At 36.8% G+C, this 19,997-nt stretch overlaps 1 protein-coding gene and 1 non-coding gene across 7 annotated transcripts in view; one reads left to right on the top strand and one right to left on the bottom strand.

The window, feature by feature from the left end:
- Fmn1 (formin 1) overlaps positions 1-19,997 on the bottom strand; it is a 401,580-nt gene that overhangs the window by 206,163 nt on the left and 175,420 nt on the right. The window lies entirely within an intron of this gene.
- LOC124104868 (U6 spliceosomal RNA) lies at positions 7,078-7,182 on the top strand. Its single transcript, XR_006855552.1, has one exon. It is a non-coding gene; the product is annotated as a U6 spliceosomal RNA (small nuclear RNA).

Here is a 19,997-nt window from a genome sequence, read left to right as displayed (position 1 = left end):
GGATGGAAGAAAATTTAGTTTTCAAAATCCAGTGAAATGGAAATTAAATATTTTTGGTGAGTTTGCATAATTTTTACCTCCCCCATCAGGTTATTAACTCCACAAGTTGAAATCAGTGTCAGTGCTGTCTTTAGTACACAGCACTGATGAGGTACATGGATGAAGTCACTGTTATATCAACAATCATTGTCTCAAGATCCTTTCTATGGCTAGTTGGGTCTTTCTTCACCAAAATTTTAGCCCACAAAGATCTAAATGCAAAAGTACATATACATTCCCAAAACCTTTGATGGTGAAAAATTAAAGACATACTTCTAATGGCCTAGTTGGGCAAGATAAAGTCATAGGAAGCCTTTTTACTTTAATGTCACTTTCAATTATTAGTAATGAGGCTCAACTTCTCTCTAATGTTCATTTTCGCAAGCCAATCCCTAAATAGCTATAGTGAGTAGAATTTAAAGGTTTTTTTCTAAGGCTGATCTTTTTACCTATGGACTTGGTAGCCCTAAGCCAACTCAGAAGACTTGGAGAGTTCTAGGCACTGTCTGTTTTGGAGCCTGGGTTTGAAATCACACCACCTGGCTCCCACCTTGGCTGAGCCACTTGTCAGCTCTGTGATCTTAGGCAGAGAACACTATGTGCAACAGTCTGAGTTTCTTCACAAGCAAAGTGAGGATAAAAGGGAGTCATCTCCTAGACTTTTATAAAGGTAAAATGAGACATTTGTATAAAACAGTAGGCACTGTGCCAGTAAGTTCTGAATAAGTATTTCTGTTACTGTTAATAATGACAATATTAGAGTGAGCGACTAACAAATTCCCATTATTCTTATAAATTTTCAAATAATGTTACCTTAGTTGAGTGCTAGGCCTGGAACTAGGAAAAGCTTAAGGCATCAAGAAGAACAATGTACCACAAATACAAAAGTTTTTCCAAGTTTTCATGGGTTCCACTACCAACTGCCTGAAAGTAAATTTCAAGCTTAATGGTCAAGATCATCTCTATTTCAATAATGCACCATCTCCATCTCCATCCTCAACTCCCCAACATCCTACTCTAATTTCCACCCCAAATAATTTGCCAGCATTTAATTTAATTCTCATAACTAGTTCAGGTCAGTCACCATAGACTAACTCTTGTTTGGTGTTCCCTACTAAACCTTCTTCCAAAAAGGCTAACAGTGAAATAACCCTGACAGGGGCATCATTTGACTCAATCTTCAGCTTCTTCACAAGTAAAACAATTGCAAAAACATATACCATGGATATAAGACATCTCTATAAGACATCTGAACCCTGTGTCTACAGCAAATGCCTGAGACACCACTTCTCAACCAAACCTGTTTTAAATCTGCTGATTTGTATTCCTATGTTGTTTTGGTGGCTCTGATTTAATACATGGGTTCAACATAGTGGGAAAAACACAAATTTGGCAGGTTATTTAACTTCTCTGTGTTACACTTTTCTTGCAAGTAAAACAGGGATGATGATAATAGGATCCACTTACAGAGCAGCAATAAGAGGCAGACAAATTTCCATATATAAAACATCACACAGAACAGCATTTGGAACATACTGCTGTACAGTTGCTGTCCTTATCATTGTCTTTTTCAGTGCCTAACAGATCAAAGGCCAGCAGCCACATCAACTTGCTAGGGACTTAGCACACTTCTCAGTATTTTGTATCTACCCTGTTCCATGTTCTAAAGCAAAGATAAGGATATCCACATCCTTCTTTCACATGAGTAGCTATCATGCTCCTTCTCATCCTACCCGGGTTCCTTCACAGCAGAGCTTTTGAAAACTGCATTTGATCCTTGCTTTATGTTTTCTCACCCTTTCCCTTTAAACCAATTGCACTTAGTTTCCATCCTACTGTCCTATTAACACCATGGTTTGATTGTCACCTTCAATCAGCATTTTTCAGTGGTTTTGCCCTCTCCTCTTGGCACTGTTGCATGTGCCTTGAAATTGCCTCTGCTTCCTTGGATGTCTGATTCTACACTCCACTCCTCCCACCCCTCTGGTGTCTGCATTCACCCTCTTCCTCCATTCATGCTTTGAATACTGATCCCAGGCATCTTCCTTGCCATTTGTTTTCTCTCTCACTTTCTAGGTGATTCTATGTCCTTATATGGTAAATAAAATTCATTCACTATACGCTGGTGACTTCTAAATTCATACCTTAAGGCCATAATTCCAACTACCCTTTCAAACCAAAATCTACCTGCATATTTAATCAGCTCCCTCAGACTCAACATGTCTGAAGTTGAATTCATTGTTGCTAAATCTCAATTTCTTCCCCCCGTGAAATTCCTCTGGTAGTTTGTGGCATCATCACCCACCAATCACCACATCTAGAGACAGGGTAATCACCACATCTAGAGACAGTGCTGGTTCACACTCAATGAACTATTTGTTTTTCAATAAGTTTCAGAGATTTCTCTGATTCATTCCTTTGTTTTCATCTCCACAACCTCAACCTTTCACTAGGTCCTCTTTACCCGGACAGTGGCAAAAGTCACCTAAGTAATGTTTTCTGACCCAAGTTTAGCCAACCCTGGTTCCAGGAACATTTAAAAAAAAAATACAACTTTTTTTCCTTAAAATACCTTCACCACTTAGCCATTGCTTACACAATGACAATGGGGCATTTTAGCATAGGCAGCATTTCTCAACTGTTTTCTGCCTACTTTCTCCACTTTGGGTTCTTACCCCAACCCAGAGAAGTCCTGGATTCCAGTCTTACTTAACATAACTTCCTGCCTCTCCCAGCACCATGCTCTTCATGCTTCTGGGGCTTTGCAAATACTATATTCACTCAATACCCTTCTTCTGCTGCAAACACCCAAGAAAAGGAGCAAATTACCAAATATAAGTCCATGAAAGGGTTCCTCACAAACCATACCCACAGTTATGGAGAACAACCAAAAAAGGAAAACAGTGCCTTTCCACAGACTCCACATCAATATGCTGAGATGACAGTAAGAAGCCCTGTTGATCGCTAAGATTTAAATGTCCCTGTGTCAGACAAAAACAACAACTTACCTTTGTTCTTTCCTGCTTCATGATACCCTTTGATTGTTCCAGTTGTGGTGCATTCATGAGCTCAGAATAACACAGTAATTTGAAATGATTAAAGTAATAAGACCTTCATTCATTCCATATCTGTCCATATCCTATCAATTATTTCTAATTGTGCCTCGCTGTATGACAAATGAGGTATCACAGGTCCATGCATACCATGAAATGAACTTTACAGAAAGCTAGTTTTTAACCCTATTTGTCACTCTACTACCTGTTAACTTCAACTTCTCTGCACATACAAACTATGAGCTACTTCCCCTTCTTTCTCTAGCTTCAGTTTTAGAGACACTGGTAATAATGTGGTGATTCAAACATGGAGCAGAACTTTGAAAATTATATACTCCCAGACAATACTTGCCCAGCATTCTGGTAATCTTTATGAACTATCCTTGGCCTTGTTTCTCTATTTCTTTATCTCTCCTAGCCCTGGCATTGGCAGACAAAACTAAAAATAAAGGTAGACCAATGGAACATGAAGACTGCTTTTCTTGCACATTAAACACACTTGTAAGCAGCCGACAAGCAATTATAAATCCTCTATACATTTTTAGATAAGTATTCTTTAGGATATATGAGGCCCCACCAGTTTTTCTCTCCTGGACTCTCCCTGCTAAAGGTCCATTGCATTGACCCCAATACATTATCTGAAAAGAGACAGCTTTGACATATTTCCAGTCTTCCCCAAGTTTTATCTACATTCCTCTACTCACAACTTGTTCCCTTCTATTACTTTCACTTTTGGTCATATCCTTTTCCCACCTGCAACAGTCTGTTGATCTACAGCCATCTCTTAAGCAAGATTCGAACTTTGAGAAGGTAACTCCAATTAAATCATTCTGTTCTCTTTCATTTGTACTATGTCTGTTGGTCTACTGGAGGACCCCTTAGCCCAACTACCCAATAGAATCACCTGGAAAGTTTGGTAGAAGATACTGGCAATCAGACCCATTTCCAGAGATCCTCACTTAATCAGTCCAAGATGGTACCTCACACTGGTATCCTTAAAGCTCTTCAGGAGATTTCACTAGGAGCCAGAGTTGAAACCAACAGTAACTTTAGTCTGTTCTAAAACAACAGCTCAGATAGTATGACATCATAGTATCAGTAGGTTCTTTTTGGAAATGATTTTTACTTGGATTATTTCAGAATCTTCATGGGAACATGTGTTATTTAAAAAAGCCCCTTCCTAATTCTGATATGTCCCAATTTGGGGGAGCTATCCCTTCATTACCCATGTTGAGAATAATTATTCAACAAACAGACAAAGCTAAATTCTTTACATGATACTCCTGGCTCTTCAGAACTTGACCCCTACCTACTTTTCTAGACACATCTCTATTCTTTCCTTGTTGCCCCAGTACAGCTCATATGTATGATCAACTCCCGCATCTTCATGCTTCTACACATGCTGTTTCCTCTACTGAGGACACCTTTTCTCTCCATTTTCACTTAGTGGAAACAACAAAGAAATATCCAGTAAAGCTCAGCTGAACCTTTTCTTGATTTTTCTTAATAAGTTTTCCTTTGTCTTTGTTGCCAACAAACTTTCTAGGTTCATACTACATGACGATCATTTATAAGTTTATCTTCTTCGCAAATCTGAACGCTCCAGGCAGTGGGGGACCACACCTTATTCGTGTTTAAACTTCCAGAACATTACACACTCTTTGGCTAATCAGTGATCCACAACTGCTTACTGAATTGATGATTTCTTCAGCTGAAAATATGAAGACTTCCTTGATCTTCTGTATTACCCACACAGGGACACTGGAAGCTCCAAAATACAATTAAAAGAGATGAAAGTCCCCTTCTATCTTTGATAATCCCATGTACAGCGTAAGTGATAAGGCCTCATGATCATCACTTCCAGACTAATGCAAACTGTTCAGAGCAGTCACACTATTCTGTTTTCTGCCCACTTTTCCCATTTTTGGCCATGAAAATTCAGATGAAACATTTAAGTTTTGTTTTTAAATAAAGGTTCCAAACATTGATGTAAATCATATTTAGTTTTAATAATTCAGAATACTTGATAGACAAGTGTTCTACCCACAGCAAGTGCAGAGGATATTCCCATACATATCATAAACTGTCCAGTAGAACTTAACCACATCTGTGATTCTAATCTGATTAGGAAATGGGCTTTGGGTAACTCCCCCAGTCTCCTCTGGGGCTGGCTCTCCTTCACCTACCAAATCCTCATTAATTTTTAATATCCTCCACCTTACCACTGCTTAGAGATAGCATCGAAGGAACACAGGGTACTGAAACCCAAGCAAAAGAGGGAAACTTTTGCTTGTCTGGTCTCCACAAGCATGTCTGTCAAAAAGAAGATGGAAAAGTGCCTACTGATGAAAGACACAGTGTTGGTGCCAAGCACTGCAGAAAAACCACCCTTTGGCATTTTGTTGTTATGAACATTCTCTCTCAGGGGTACTGCCAGGTCCAGTAAAAAAAGAAAAGAAAAATCAGGATATCTGCTGCACAACTTTAGTAAGCCAATCTTTTTCAGGGACTGTTCCAAATTCTACATTCATGGGTTGGAGAAAGCTAGATAGCTCCTGGGGGCTGGGCAGAAGCACAGTAAAGCTTCACCACTTCAGAAAAGTGTGGTGTGAGCATAGAGAAGGGAAGGAAAGAAAAATAGGGCTGAAGAATACAAAGCATCTCAAAGGGCTGGGATTCCATTCTTACAGAATGACTGGGCAAGGCAAGAAGGTAGTGGATTTTTGTCTTTGGATGTGTGAGCACTGGGTCCTTTCTGGGTTTTTATTTTTGAAGGCTGCATAAGAACTTCAATAACCCCTTATTTAATTGCTTTATCTTTGCTACTGCAGAAACAAAAGTCTCCACTAATAAAAAGAATGGCATTGGGTTTGATGAGAACCCCATAAATTAACAATAACTGGTTTTAATTAACTGTTATCAATAATTTTTTCTTATCAGAAATAAAAGCACATCAAGTTACAAGCAAAAGGGCATCTCAGGGACACTCAGAAACATGAGGCACATCTGATATATCACTGTAATTAGAACTTACTAAGAAGGATAAAGAAATAGAGAAACAAGGCAGGAAAAGAAGGGGAAAAGACAATTGATAGGATAAAATAGCACTAAAGTTGCCTCGGGAGTAAAACCCAGCGCATGAAATTCTAAAGAGTACAAAGTGACATTACATCAGTAAAAATGTGTAAAAATGGTTCACTCATCTGCCATGCGGATGCTCAGTGAAGACCAGGGTAAGAATGCTACCATCATGAAATGAGCATGGAGAGCACTGTGCCTGGGGCTTTCATTTAGCCCTTGCAACTCAGTGAGGCAGACTTGGGGGGTAAGGTGGGGAGACCTGTGTAAATTCCCACGAAAGGAAAATGGATACAAAGAATGCAAATCCGGTGTGAGATTCAAATTCATGTTCTTTCCACTGTGACATGTTGAACTGATTACAAATGACTCCTCAACTTGAAAGTGAATAAATTAACCATGATAACTAATAATAATTAATGACTAATAATATTACATATCACCATTATATACAAATCTTTGTAACACATTTGGTATTATATCAAAGCATATAATTTTGGCAATCACCTGAGAATTGCTGATCTTTTTCCAGATGGAAAAAGAAGAGCATAAAGTAATTAATAAAACTACTAATAAGAAATAGACTTCAAGTCTACTATTCATCTTACCATTCATTCTTAATATTTTTAATGTTATGAAATCAGGATACTAACACAAAAATAGAAATATTTTAAAAAAATATCTGTCTTCTATCTTTCTGAAAAATAATTGGAGTCATTAAATGAATAATAGATATGAAATTGTTTGGTTCCCAGGTATATAGTGGGAAAAGCATTGGCTAAGTATCAAAAACCTAGCCCCTTCTCCTGGCTACCTCAGTCATTGGCTACTTGCCATTAGCCAACTTTTAAATTTCCTCTTAGCTTCATTTTATTGACTGAAATTAGAGGTTTAAGACTTAACCACTGTGCTCACTTCAGCAGCACATATACTAAAATTGGAACGACTCAGAGAAGATTAGCATGGTCTGTGTAAGGATGACATGCAAATCCGTGAAGCATTCCATATGTTAACAAAAAGGACTTAACCTCCAAACTTTCCATTAGTTCTAAAAATTAATAATTTCCACACCCAAGACTTCATCAAATTTCATTCTCTTACAACTTCCTTAAATACAGTTCTATTCATGAAACTGTAAAGCATAGCATTATTTAATTCATATAATAAGAGTCTCAATTCAGATGAAATGGAACACTGGGTTTGAAAGGCAATAATTTTAAGAATTAAGTACAAGCAAATATAACTATGAATAGTCACCCTAGGAAAATAGGAACAAATGTTGGAAATCTGCTCTTAAGTTCTTACTTGGGACCCAGTACAAAAGAAGATTGCCATCAGAGTGCGTTTTGAGAAATTAAAAAAAAAAAAAGAAAAGAAAAGAAAAGAAAGAAAGAAAGAAATCATTCCTCATGGGGAATTTCTGTAACATTTTATTTCTAAGTTATTACTATCACCAAATATAAGTCACAGAATGGATATACACACTGGAGTAATCCATGGAAACAACTTTCAGCTTCATTTTTCCAAAATGTAATTCCCAATCTAATGAGTAAACCCAAGACTGCAGATTTTTAGGCAACGAGCCAACACTACTTCCTTCTCTAGTGAGAGGACTAGTAATTTTCTGCTGAATTGCCATTACTAAGCTAGAGGTAGCCCAGAGCGGTGGGACCCATTGAAGATCACATGCAAGGTCAGAAACAACAGAGGATGAACTCTGGCCCTGACAACTATGACAAACTAGATTATACAAGGAATTATGGCAATCATTTTAGTATTTTCCTCTGGGTGATTCATCTTGTCTGAGAAAGGATACTATACTGTGGCTCATGCCCCATCTGTCCAATAGCATCATTTTGGAAATATGATGTGGTATCATTTAGAACTCAATTATGTTTGCCTAACATACTCCCAAGTTTGTGTTTTCTTTTTATTTTATTGGAATCTGGTAGGAACTATAAACTATTTGGTCAGTTATACAGAATTATCAAATGAGGCCAGATCATATCAAAAGGAGCCAGTTATTGAGGGTTTTTCCCCCCGATATAAAAGTAAAGATGAAACTTATGTGTAAGAATCTAGGATTACTGCCTAGAATAGAGTTTCCATATCTTTACAAATCATGTAGGCTCTTCTGGTAGCAAGAGGAGGCTCTGGGGAGTGGCTGTGACAATTCCTACTCATGGGCTTACTCTTCAAGGTGGTATTGTCTGTTCCAGGCTGACTCTACACACACCCTCATTGTGTCAAAGATGACTTCGCCACCATTTACTCTCCAAACAAGTTTGAATGAATATCTGCTATATACGAGGGCTTCTGAAAATAAGCTAGCTATGATTCACACTTTGAGAAGTGTATATTCTAGCTGAAAATAGCAATGTAACCATAAGTTATGTCTGGTCTTCAGGACAGCTGAACTGACATGAGTTTTCCAGTATGATCATTACTAGTGCTATTATTAATATTCAGATGTACTGTTTTCCTTAACAACTGCAGAAAATTAAAGAGCTACGCAAGTCAATTCATTCAGCAAAGGCGTCACAGGTCAACCATGTTGCTTTCATTACACAAGCAACAAGCCATTCTCAGGCCCAAACTCCAATGTACTTCCACTGAGTTTCTGTCCATGAGTAAGCCAAGAGGTATTTGGCTTCCTACCTTCATTATTTGAACAAATGACCAATGATGTGTGCCTAGGCCACAACCACATTCTACTAGCCACTTTGGGTCTTCCCAAGGATTAGTCACATGGTAAATCTGCCACTGAATAGGTTTTAAATTATAGGCCAATCAACAAAGAAAACAAGAAAGTTTATGTGTTTTTCCTTAGGCTCTGGGTTGCGACCTAAGATGCTTCCCTTAGAGGAGGCTGGGAAAGGAAATGTCTTGAATTTCCAAAATTGCTCACTAGAGCCAAAAAGCACACTCATTGTATAATATGTAAGTATAGCAGCCAGAAGAGGTTCAGAGAATCAAGAACAGTCTTCATTCCTTCAGTAATGGACCCAAGGAGAAATATTTTCTGCTATACTTTTAGAATCTGGGTCAGGTAACATGAAAAAAACCACTGTGGTCAGAGAACCTGGCTGCAGAGTGAACTTAAATTTGTTTCATATTCTTATTTTCTTCTTTGAAAAGCAAACAAGTCAGAAGATCAGGGGGCTTATACACTAGGTTTTAAGGACTCACGGAGGTGTTTCAGTGATTCTGCAAACACTTAGTTTTCATGAGATGAGATTTTTTAAAAATTTTAACCTTAAAAGCAACTGTGACTGTAAAAGCTGTACTCAGTATGTATACATTTGGATAATGCCAGTGTATCTACACCTACAATGTGTGGGGTTTGTGGGGTTTTTAACATTTTTTTTTTGTTTGCAGTCTTTGGAATACCAGGTTTCTCCTAACATCTTTCCAGACCTATTTGGATGCCTTGAGTACTGTTTCATTGGTGAGGAAAGTTGTAGCTGCAAGGGTCTCTTTTCTTTCCTTCATTTCCTTTTTCTATTTATGAGCTTCTGGGCTCATATGTACACCACTGTAGCTTGTGTACCTTCTTAACTAAGCCAAAGGGTGTGCAATGACTAGCAGGTGAACAGGTACTGTGCCAGGTGAATAGCTACCATGCCAGACAACTACAGCAGAATTTCTTACATGGTGCTGTTTGAGAGAGAGATGTTTATGATGAAAAGAAAAGTTCTAGCAGTTCTTATTTCTTTAAAAAAAAACATTTATTTTTTAGTTGTAGGTGAACACAATACCTTTATTTTATTTTTATGTGGTGCTGAGGATTGAACCCAGTGCCTATTACATGCTAGGCAAGCACTCTACCTCTGAGCCACAACCTCAACCCCAGTTCTTAATTCTTGCTGGTTCAACTATAAAATAAGATTTTCCTGTGATTCATGTTTTAATCTGAAGGTTTATTTTGAGTAGAATACTGGAATTATAAGGAAAATATATTTTTTTAAAAAAACTGTTTCCTTTCATAATTCCATGTTTTGTAAAATGTGATTTTACAGATTTTTCTGTCAGTAAAGTATACCACAGAAATTAATTGGATGCTGTTACTAATATAAGACTCAACAATAAACATCCCTAAATTCAACTTTGCATTCATCAAAAAGACATCTAAATTAAAACATATGAAAACATGCTTGTGTCCCTGGGTTAGGGAAAGAGTCCTTAAATATACCACCAAAAATGCAATCTTTTTAGGGTATGTTAATCAGCTTGATTTAGCCATTCCACAATGTATACACACATCAAAATATCACATTGTACAACATACATAAATATGTTTGTCAATTAAAAGTTTTTAAAAGAAAAATTTATTTAAAAAATAAATTGCAATTTTTCAAGATCAAAATCTTCTGTCTTTTGCAAAACACTATTAAAGCAGAAAATGAGTCTCTGACCAAGAGGTATATTGGAAAACACATATCTGACAAAGGAATTTTTGTTTAGAGCATAGAGAGAATTATTAAAACAAGCTAAGAGTACAAACTATTCCCACCCTCCAAATGGGTAAAAAATTTGAAGAGGAAATTCACCAAAGAAAAGAACATATGTGGTCAGCAAAAAAGCAATAAAGATTCTCAACATCATAGGGAAATGCAAACTAAAATCTCAATATGATATCATAACACATCTAATGGAAGAAAGGAAGGGAAGGAGGAATAGAGGGAAGGAGAGGGAAAGAAAAAAAGAATGGAGACTAACCAACCAAACAATAACAAGTGCCAGTGAGAATATGGAGCAGCTAGAACTCTCAGATCACTGAAGGAATTTGGAACTGGTACAACTGCTTTAGAAAGAAGTTTTCCCATCCTTATGAAGTTCAATATACACTTTCTATATTATCTATCAATCCCATTCCTAAGTAATTGCCAAAGTGAAGAAAAAACATTGGTTAACATGAAAATCCATACATCAATGTCCTCCACAGGTTTATTAATAATCACCTGCAATGGTTAATAGCCTATGTCAACTTGACTGGGACATGGGGTATCTAGATATTTGTGAAGTATTTATTATTCTTCATGTGACTGTGAGGGTGTTTTGATGAGATTAACATTTAAATCAGTAGACTGAGTAAAGCAAATTGCCTTTCCTAATGTGGGTGAACTTCATCCAATCAGTTGAAGGCCAGAATAGAAGGAAGAGATTAAACTTTCCCTAAGAAAAAAAAATTCCTCCTGCCTTATGACCTTCAAAATGGGATGCAAACTTTTTTCCTGTCTTCAGGCTCAAACTAAAACAATGGGTCTCTGGGTCTTGATCTTCCAGCCTTTGGATTGGAACTATACCATTAACTCTCCTGGTGCTTGAGCCTTTGTATTCATATAGCTACATCATCAGCCCTGATGGGACTTAGGACATATCAGCCTCCATAACTGTGTGAGACAATTCCTTACAATAAATCTCTTTATATATGTTTTTAAATATGTGTGTGAGTATACAAACACCCATCCTATTAATTTCATTTCTCTGGGAAACATCAACCAATACACTGCCCCAAACTGGAAACCACCCAAATCTTCTTCAGCTGATGAAAGGATAAACCAACTGTGGTACATGCACAAAGTAAAATTCTACCCAGGAATGGGTGACTGAATGAATTTGGATGAATCACAAATGCATTTTATTAAGTGAAAGATGCTGATCTCCAAAGCTTACATCCTGCAAAGTTCCATTTATATTACATTCTGCTAAAGTCAAAACTATAAGGACAGAAAACACATCAATGGCTGTCAGCAGTCTGAGGTCAGGAAAAGGGTCATCATCCATGGGACACAGGGGAATTTTTTTTATGATAATGAAAACATTCTATATTTTAATCATAGTATTATTATGTGAACACAGGTTTGTCAAAGCTCAGGACAATTCACTTAAAAAAGGTTATTTTATTGTATGTAAAATTATATGAATAAAAAAGTACCCTAAAGATTGACATCATAGTAAGTTAAAGATAGGTACACATAAGTACATTTATATAAATTTAAAACAGTGAATAAAGAAACCTGCCTCTTATCACTTAGGCTTTTAAACAGAATTTTATGTGAAATAATCTCTCTGTTGAGAAAACACACTATAATAAAACATCTAAAGAAGTGCCTGTCTTAAAAAGACACAGGTTTCTACCTTCTTCAAAGAGAAATGTAACCTTTTTCATCAATACTGCAGCATTTCACACCTATGGCCCACATTCTGGGGATTTCTCTTTCTGGGTCAAGGCTGGGATGGGATCCGTGGGAACTGTCCAAGATGGTGCTGCCACATTCAGCATTAAACACTAGCTAATGAGACCATAACCAGGGAATGAGTGAAGGGTCATCAAAATGCTCAGGGTGTTAGAATGTTACATTGTATTTAGTACTGTGATGTCTCATTTCTTCCCTTGTCACAATCTATTTTCATATTCATAATACTCATGATGAGTTGAATTTCTCATAGCAGTTGATCAATAAATGTTGTCAAATAAAGAAGTTCTATTATTCTGCCTCCATAAAGAAACAAACAAAAAGACCTAAGATTTTCCATTTCCAGGGCAACTAGAAGTTTTCTTCATTAGTGTTTTTCTTAAGCCAGCCTCTAATACAAGGATCAATCTTAGGTTAAGAGTGCCACAGTTTTTGTTGTTGTTGTTGTTCTTTTAAGCAAAAGATTTCATAGTTTTTTTTTTCTTTTTAGTTATAGAGAAATCCACCCATTATAACAGAGTCCGTTTTGCAGTACAATTAGAGCAGTTCCCTCCTATGACTTATAGGGTCTCCAAAACAACAGTGGACTACTATTTCACAGTATGCTGCAAATTCTCCCTAAGATCTTTATTCTACAAAAACGAGGATAATGTTACCTGTCTTGCTTCCTAATATATTTTTCATGAGAAGGGAGAGGAATTCAGAAGAAACCTCACAAAAATTTAAAAAACACTCTTCAATAAACATTGCAGGATTTATATAATATTAAATGCAACTAACAGCAACAAAATGGGGTTAGATACATTGTCAATCAGATGATAGAGCACAATCCATAGGTCTGGGTTTATATGTATGTTTAGATGGCGATGGCTTTAGAGTAAAGACATTGTGATTAAATGGTTAAATAGAATTCCACCTTTCTTCTACATAAATTGTATTCAGTGGGATCCATATATCATGAGAATGCACATTAAACTAGTATTGTATCATACAATAAAAACTGAGATAACACTTATGTAACACACTGATGGATAATCAATCTTTGAGTGTTTTTATAATTAATTTAAAAAGGAGAACATGTGAATTTGCCTAAACTCTGCCCCTTCATCAAAATAAAATTTCCCATTATATTCACAGACCAGTGTTGCTCCAAAAGATTTGCAGTTATTTATTGTCTTCACATCTTTACCATTCTCTACTTTAGGTTGCCACAATTGTATAAAAATGCTCACATAAGTAACTAATGGTTTTGTTGAATTACCCAATTTGGTCAATTTTTCCCCCTTCGTTTTCCTTTAGAACTTTGCACAGTTTGACTTGAAAATGGCATCTTGATATCTCTGAAACTGAATGCAAAATCTTGGGCTGGGAATATAGCTCAGTTGGTTCAATGCCCTGGGTTTAATCCCAAGCAAAAAAAATCTTCATCTTCTTGATACCTTTGAGAACATCTTGCCTACTATGCTTCCTTCTCTTCATCTATAAGTCAACTTCACGAGGTCTATCATTTTTGTCTTTTGTTCACGTATGTATCCCTGCATCAGGAATTGTTGAATCAATAAAGAATTTTCACTGTCATAGTCAACTCTTATTAATCTTTAAGATTTTGTGTCTATGACTATTTGGTTCACTTAGTAAAAGGGAAGGAAGGGGAAAGTAACTACCAAGCAGTACCCATATAAGGCCTATTGCATACATGGTAGATGCTCTGATTTGTATGATTACTGCTATTATTTCTCAGTGGGGTCATATTAATTAGCACATAGCTACCTGTGACAATGTTCTTTCCAACAAGCCTCATGAAATCATAGCACTCATAAGTTCAAAGTTTCAGGTCCACCCACACAGAAATGGTAAGTTTGTTTTACTTAATGTTTCTTTCAACTGAATCATTTTATAATATGAAATATGAGAGGGCTGGTGCTGTGGCTCAGCAGCAGAGCACTTGCCTAGCATGCGTGAGGTACTGGGTTTGATACTCAGCACCATACAAAAACAAACAAATAAAACAAAGGCATTCTGTCCATCTACAACTACAAAAAAAATTTTTTTAAGTGCAATATGAGAGTCAACAAATTGATCCCAAGCTAGTCAAAATTAAAATTCTACAACAAAGATGTTAATATTAATATTGTGAATATATACCACATTTTTTTGGTAAATAAATTTTATAATCTAACTATATTTCCATTTCAATATCACTGAAGAACCATGGAAGATGTTTTATTCCCTAAACAACCAAGCAGTAAGAGTTGTTTTCCACTGGGACAATACTAAAATGATGTGAAGAGGTTCATGGAAATGCCTTGGGCAACAGAAAGTGCCCTGAAACAGCACCCATGTTAACATGGGTGATGGATTTATTCTGTGTAGTGGCAAGACTTCTTTTTTGAGTTTCTGTAGAAAAGCCATCAAGCTTACCAAACATCTTTGGTTATGGATCTACCCAGGAAGAGGCAAAAACATTTCCAGAGCTATGCTTGTGGAATATTTGCAACTGAGGATGTACCTAGGCAACGGGGTATAAATTATAAAGTGCATCCACAGCACGTAAATTTATGTGCTTGAACAAAACAACAGGATCAAAAATAGTGGTATTTTTGACTAACAAGAGAACAAAGAAAGGTACTCTGACCACAAGGCATCAATACCCACCATTTTTAGAAACAGTTTTGGCAAAGTGTCACACCGATTTATTTGAGCTCACAAAGATCTGATGTCCTATTTAAAAACAGAGCTCTTCTTTGTGTAAACATGAATTAAGAACATGTAAATCTCTCATTTAGATTTATTTTTTTAAATAGGGATTTTAATTATATATTTATAAATCTAGGGTGCTCAATGCCTTAAACAGTTAAGATAGTAAGTGGGGTTTGGCAGAACATTTGTTCTGATTACTAGATGTTTAATGATACTTGGAACATCAAGATGCATGTGAAATTACACTCTACTACAATGCAGGCAGAATAACTTGGAAAGGATCAGATCTCATTTTGACTTGATTCTTTTCTCCTGGAATATAGACAAACTACATTCCTCTTGTCCTCCCTTCCCCCTCCCATTAAACTATATTACTTTTGATTGATAGTCATCTCCATAATTTGTGCTTTTTGAAAGGATAATTGCTACAAGACCGGTTCTTTTCCAGTAAATGGAAGACATAAATTTAAATCAGTCTTACTTCCTAACTGATCAAATGTGGAATATAATTTATAAAATATTTTCAAAATAAATCTTTATTCTATGCAAAGTTTGTCACTTTAAATTTAGTTTGACAGAGGGATATGGATGGGTATAATTTTTCTCCCTGGCAATCTTTCTATTTTAAATGTTATGGCAGCACATGTTAATAATGTGAAAAGACAGGGGCAATTTTATCTGTAAACTATACATCATTCCTTTAGAAGTCATTTGAAGGTTAATAACTAACTATGTAGGTTAATGATGATGGGAGTAAGCTGCATTATGTTTTATCAAATCACATGATTTGATACTATTTGATACTACTAAGCATTTCCTACCAGCAACAAGCTGCTGTTTCATGGAGTGAGTTTGTCAACTATGAGAGATAACCCAAGTTTTGTGCCCAGGCAGCCTTCGTGAAAAAATGAACAGGCTCAAGTATCCACGCCAGTTGTCTACTCTAAATAGTTACAAACTACTTACACTCTAAATATTTAGATCACTAGGAATTTCAACATCGGACAATCACCGTCACCTTTCCTCCACTGCATGTCAGAGCACAGGAAGGCTTTCTGATTGCATGTCCTTGAACATAATATTAATATGACATATGAAACTGATTAGGATGGTTGAGGTGTTTGAAAGAAAGGAATTTTGATTTTTATAAAGATTGGCACAAAAATAATTTTTCTTTATCCAAATTTACTTTGTTAAAATATAACCCTGTCTCAATTATAGCTGTAAAAAAAGAAAGAAAGAAGTCTATATTCTTCTGGGTCTTTTTTTTTTTATATTTGTCTCTTATGGATTTTTAGATTTTCAAATCAATATAAAATAGGTAAGAATAAAAAATAAAATTAAATCCAAACATGACCTATGAGAAAAATACTTCAGAGTCTGCTAAGAAAAATTGGAGCTTATGAAGGGGGACGCATCTGTCTCTGAGTATGATTGCTTTTAAAAGCTGAGTTTGGAAGCTTCCTACACAAAATTCTTTAGCTTCTTGGTAATAGTGTTTCTAAAAATTCTTTGTTATGGATGGTGCTTGGTTGTAGGTTTGGAGGAAAAAAATGTAAAATCTCTCCAAGAGGGACTACTGACAGCTGGCAGTCTCTCTGTCTCTTCACTGTTTTTAGGTAATTAGGGTGCTAATGAGCAAGGACTGAGTGATGCTGTTGGAGGCCAATGTTTGAGTCTAACTCACCATAGGATAGAGTCAATCTGGACACTGTGACCCATATCTCACAAATCTAGAAAATTTCATCTGAGAATTATAGCCTATTAAGCTCCTATTTATAAACTCTGCTACAATTCTTAACCTCGCAGAGATAAAGAGTCAGGATATGGAGAAGTAAAGCATTAGGCAACCTTTTGATCTTAAAAAGTATCCAATTTAAAATTGAATTAAATATTTGAAAAATGTGGTCCTATTCTCCTCCAATTGATTTGTACATTCCAACTGAAATGTGTTTGATTTTGTTCATGTATATGAGGATTTTGCTTTCAAATGTGCTTCTTTAAACCTCAGGCAGCATATTCACAGACCAGCCTCCGTTTGGGGCAGTGTGATGGTTTATCTGCCTATCACTTAGATTGTAGACAACACCTTCTCCCTCTTTGGCACAGTGATCTCTGTACAGCAGAAGTGATAGAGCAAAGGACTGAGAAAAGACCTGATGGTCAGTCATGACACTTCTATCATCTGTCTTTACAGCAATGGGCTCTACTAATGCTAATTAATAGTCACCACACCATGACTCTCAATGTGTGGTTGGCTTTTTTGCACTATAGGATTTTAACAAATCCTGTTCCTAGTGGGAACATGCTAGTGGTTAAATGTACCAAGGAAGGAAAAGGATGAGAACAAATAAGCTAGATTTTAAAACCAGCTCTTTCAGCTTTCAGTTCCTCATCTGTAAAATGAAAGAATTTACAAATAATCACAAGTTCAAGCAAGTCAAGTCCATGTTGCATTCACTAGAACGAATGTGAATGATCACTCGCTACAGGCTGATAATTTTTCATGTAGGATGATCAGAAGTCATAAACACCATTCTTCTAGCAGAAAATCATAAACTGCCAAAAATTCCTTTAAAAAAACTTCTGGGAACATAGTTTTTCAGTTACAGTTCCCCTTGGTCTCTGGATTTGAAAAGTAGTACCTATAAAATCACTTTGGTTTAAATCTAGTTTCCACTATAGGGGAAAGAAAAAGGAAAATCCAAAGAGTGGTTAATTTACTATGGTAATTTACTATATTAATATAATCCATCAGGTGCATAGTACTGGTAGTGGGTGGCAGGAACTCTGATTTCATGATTATAACAATGGGAGAAAAAGCTGCTTGTGTGCCTAAGTCAGGTATGAAGAGCCCAAGGTTTCAGAGGAGAGAGCCTTGGGAAGCTAGAAATGGTGTCACCTATGATGATGAAGACTTACTGGGATCAGAGGATTGACCAAAGTAGATGGCAGATTGAGAGCAATTTGAATGAAAAGAAAAGCTGCAGTGATGAGAAAGAATGGGGAAATTGTAGAAGAAAGAATTTAATAGGTTGGAAGCTGATTCTAGAAGGCCCTAAGCACCATACTAAGAAATTAGTTAACTTGTAAGTGAACAGTAAGCCAATAGAGCTGTCTAAGAAAGAAGAGCAACAATGCATAAGTAACTTATAAGATAGCCTGAGTCTAGGTAAACTAGCAAAGACCTAAATTAGGATGATGGCACCAGGGTATCAAGGCGTTAGTGTGTACAAGGGACCATACACTTAAAATGAATATAATTTGGCAATCAAATAAATTCAGAGGCTGAAGATGCTACAGTTGTCAAGAATGAACTTGACAGTTTGGTTTGGATTTTTACTTTTAGGAGAACAGTGGACTTCAACTACATGGAGCAGCTAAGAAAAGAGACTGTTTTGTGTTATGTACATCGGGCATAGAACAGGTTAGTCAGACACAAGTAGATGAAGATGAAGATCCCATTCAACTTTGGGATTATAAGATTTTTCTGGTGCTCTAGCTTTCAAAATTGTAAGATTGAGATACTGAAACATTTCCCAGTGTAATTTTCCACAAAATGTTGGAAACATGCATCAGGAACACAGGGAAAAGTTTGAATCCAAATAAATGAGTTTGAACAGAGAGAGAAACTTGAAGCAATAAGTGAAATCTCTAAGTCACAAGGTTTAAAAAGAAAAACCATGAGACTAAAGGCTAGTTTTTGGAGGGCCATATTTGGGGTGTTACAGAGAACCTGAGAAGGCAGCAAAGATGAATAAGAAGTATGCTCAGAGAAAGAGAAAAATAAAGAGGAGAACCCACTGTCCCTGGTGTTGATGGAAATGGAGAATTTCAACACTGACGTGCTCCAGCACAGAGCCCGACAAAGACTGATGGGTTTAACCTACAGCACCTCGTCTGTGGTTTGGAAGCTGCTTCAGTGGAGAATAAATGATAGAAGAATTTGCTACATGTAAATAACATCTGAGAACTGTGCCAGTGAGTGGCGGATGGAAGCTCAAGGAAGCTGTATGATTGAGGGAAGAGTAATTTTAATACAAAGGATGGCTGAACTTACTACTAGAAAAAAGAGGAAGGCACCTGTTCAAAAGGGAACAACAAATGAGCAAAAGGACAGAAAAGCTTAGAGGATGATGCCACGATGACCAGATAGAAAAATACCAGGTGTCTCATTTTGTTTTTTCCTCTGAGGCAGAGGGACAAAGATAAAACCCCAGCAAAGAAATAAAGGTATAAATAAGCCTCCATTTTCCTCATCTTGGGGGCAGGGCAGGGAGCCCCCTTTTTCTCCCTAGAGCCAGTTCGCCTCCTGGATTCCTGATTTCACCATCTTTCACTCTCAAGAACATTTTCTCATCAATTTACTCCTTCCTGGCCAGCTCTCTGCTCTGTGCTCTCAGGTCTCCTGCTCAGACTGGTTTCGCATTTAATCTACATCCAGCGCATATCCATTCTTTCTTACTGCTTGTGACCTCACCAGATTACCCCACTCATTCTAAACACTGTAGTGAAGGTAGGATCCTCATTTTTTGGATGGTCCAAAAATCTCAGTCCTAGGAAACATCAGGGCTTCAATTCAAGACTGGGTCTTCTGATGCGGAAGCCTCGTGTTCTTTCTCCTTATGCAGAGCTGTTTCTTGACAGTGGTGAACATGCAGGCAGTGGACTCTTGTTTCTGTCTAAACATTACAAAGTACCTGGCATGCTGTCAGAGACCCAACTTTAAATGGCTGAAATAGCTTGATAAATGGTGTGAAAATTTTATGGTCCTTCCGTCAGACATCATAATTTATTATCACATAATGCACAGTTAGAAGAACCAAAAGAAACCATCCCACAAGGACAAACAATGTGGAGGCAGTGGCCCTTTGACACTCTAAGGCCACAGGCATTATATGGATCCAATAAGAAAGCTGCTTCTACA

Source organism: Marmota monax, unplaced genomic scaffold (assembly GCF_021218885.2).
Source record: "Marmota monax isolate L192 unplaced genomic scaffold, Marmota_monax_Labrador192_F-V1.1 WCK01_AAM20220418_F8-fsc00001, whole genome shotgun sequence".
Taxonomy (NCBI): Eukaryota; Metazoa; Chordata; class Mammalia; order Rodentia; family Sciuridae; genus Marmota; species Marmota monax.
This window is presented reverse-complemented; position numbering and strand designations above follow the sequence as displayed.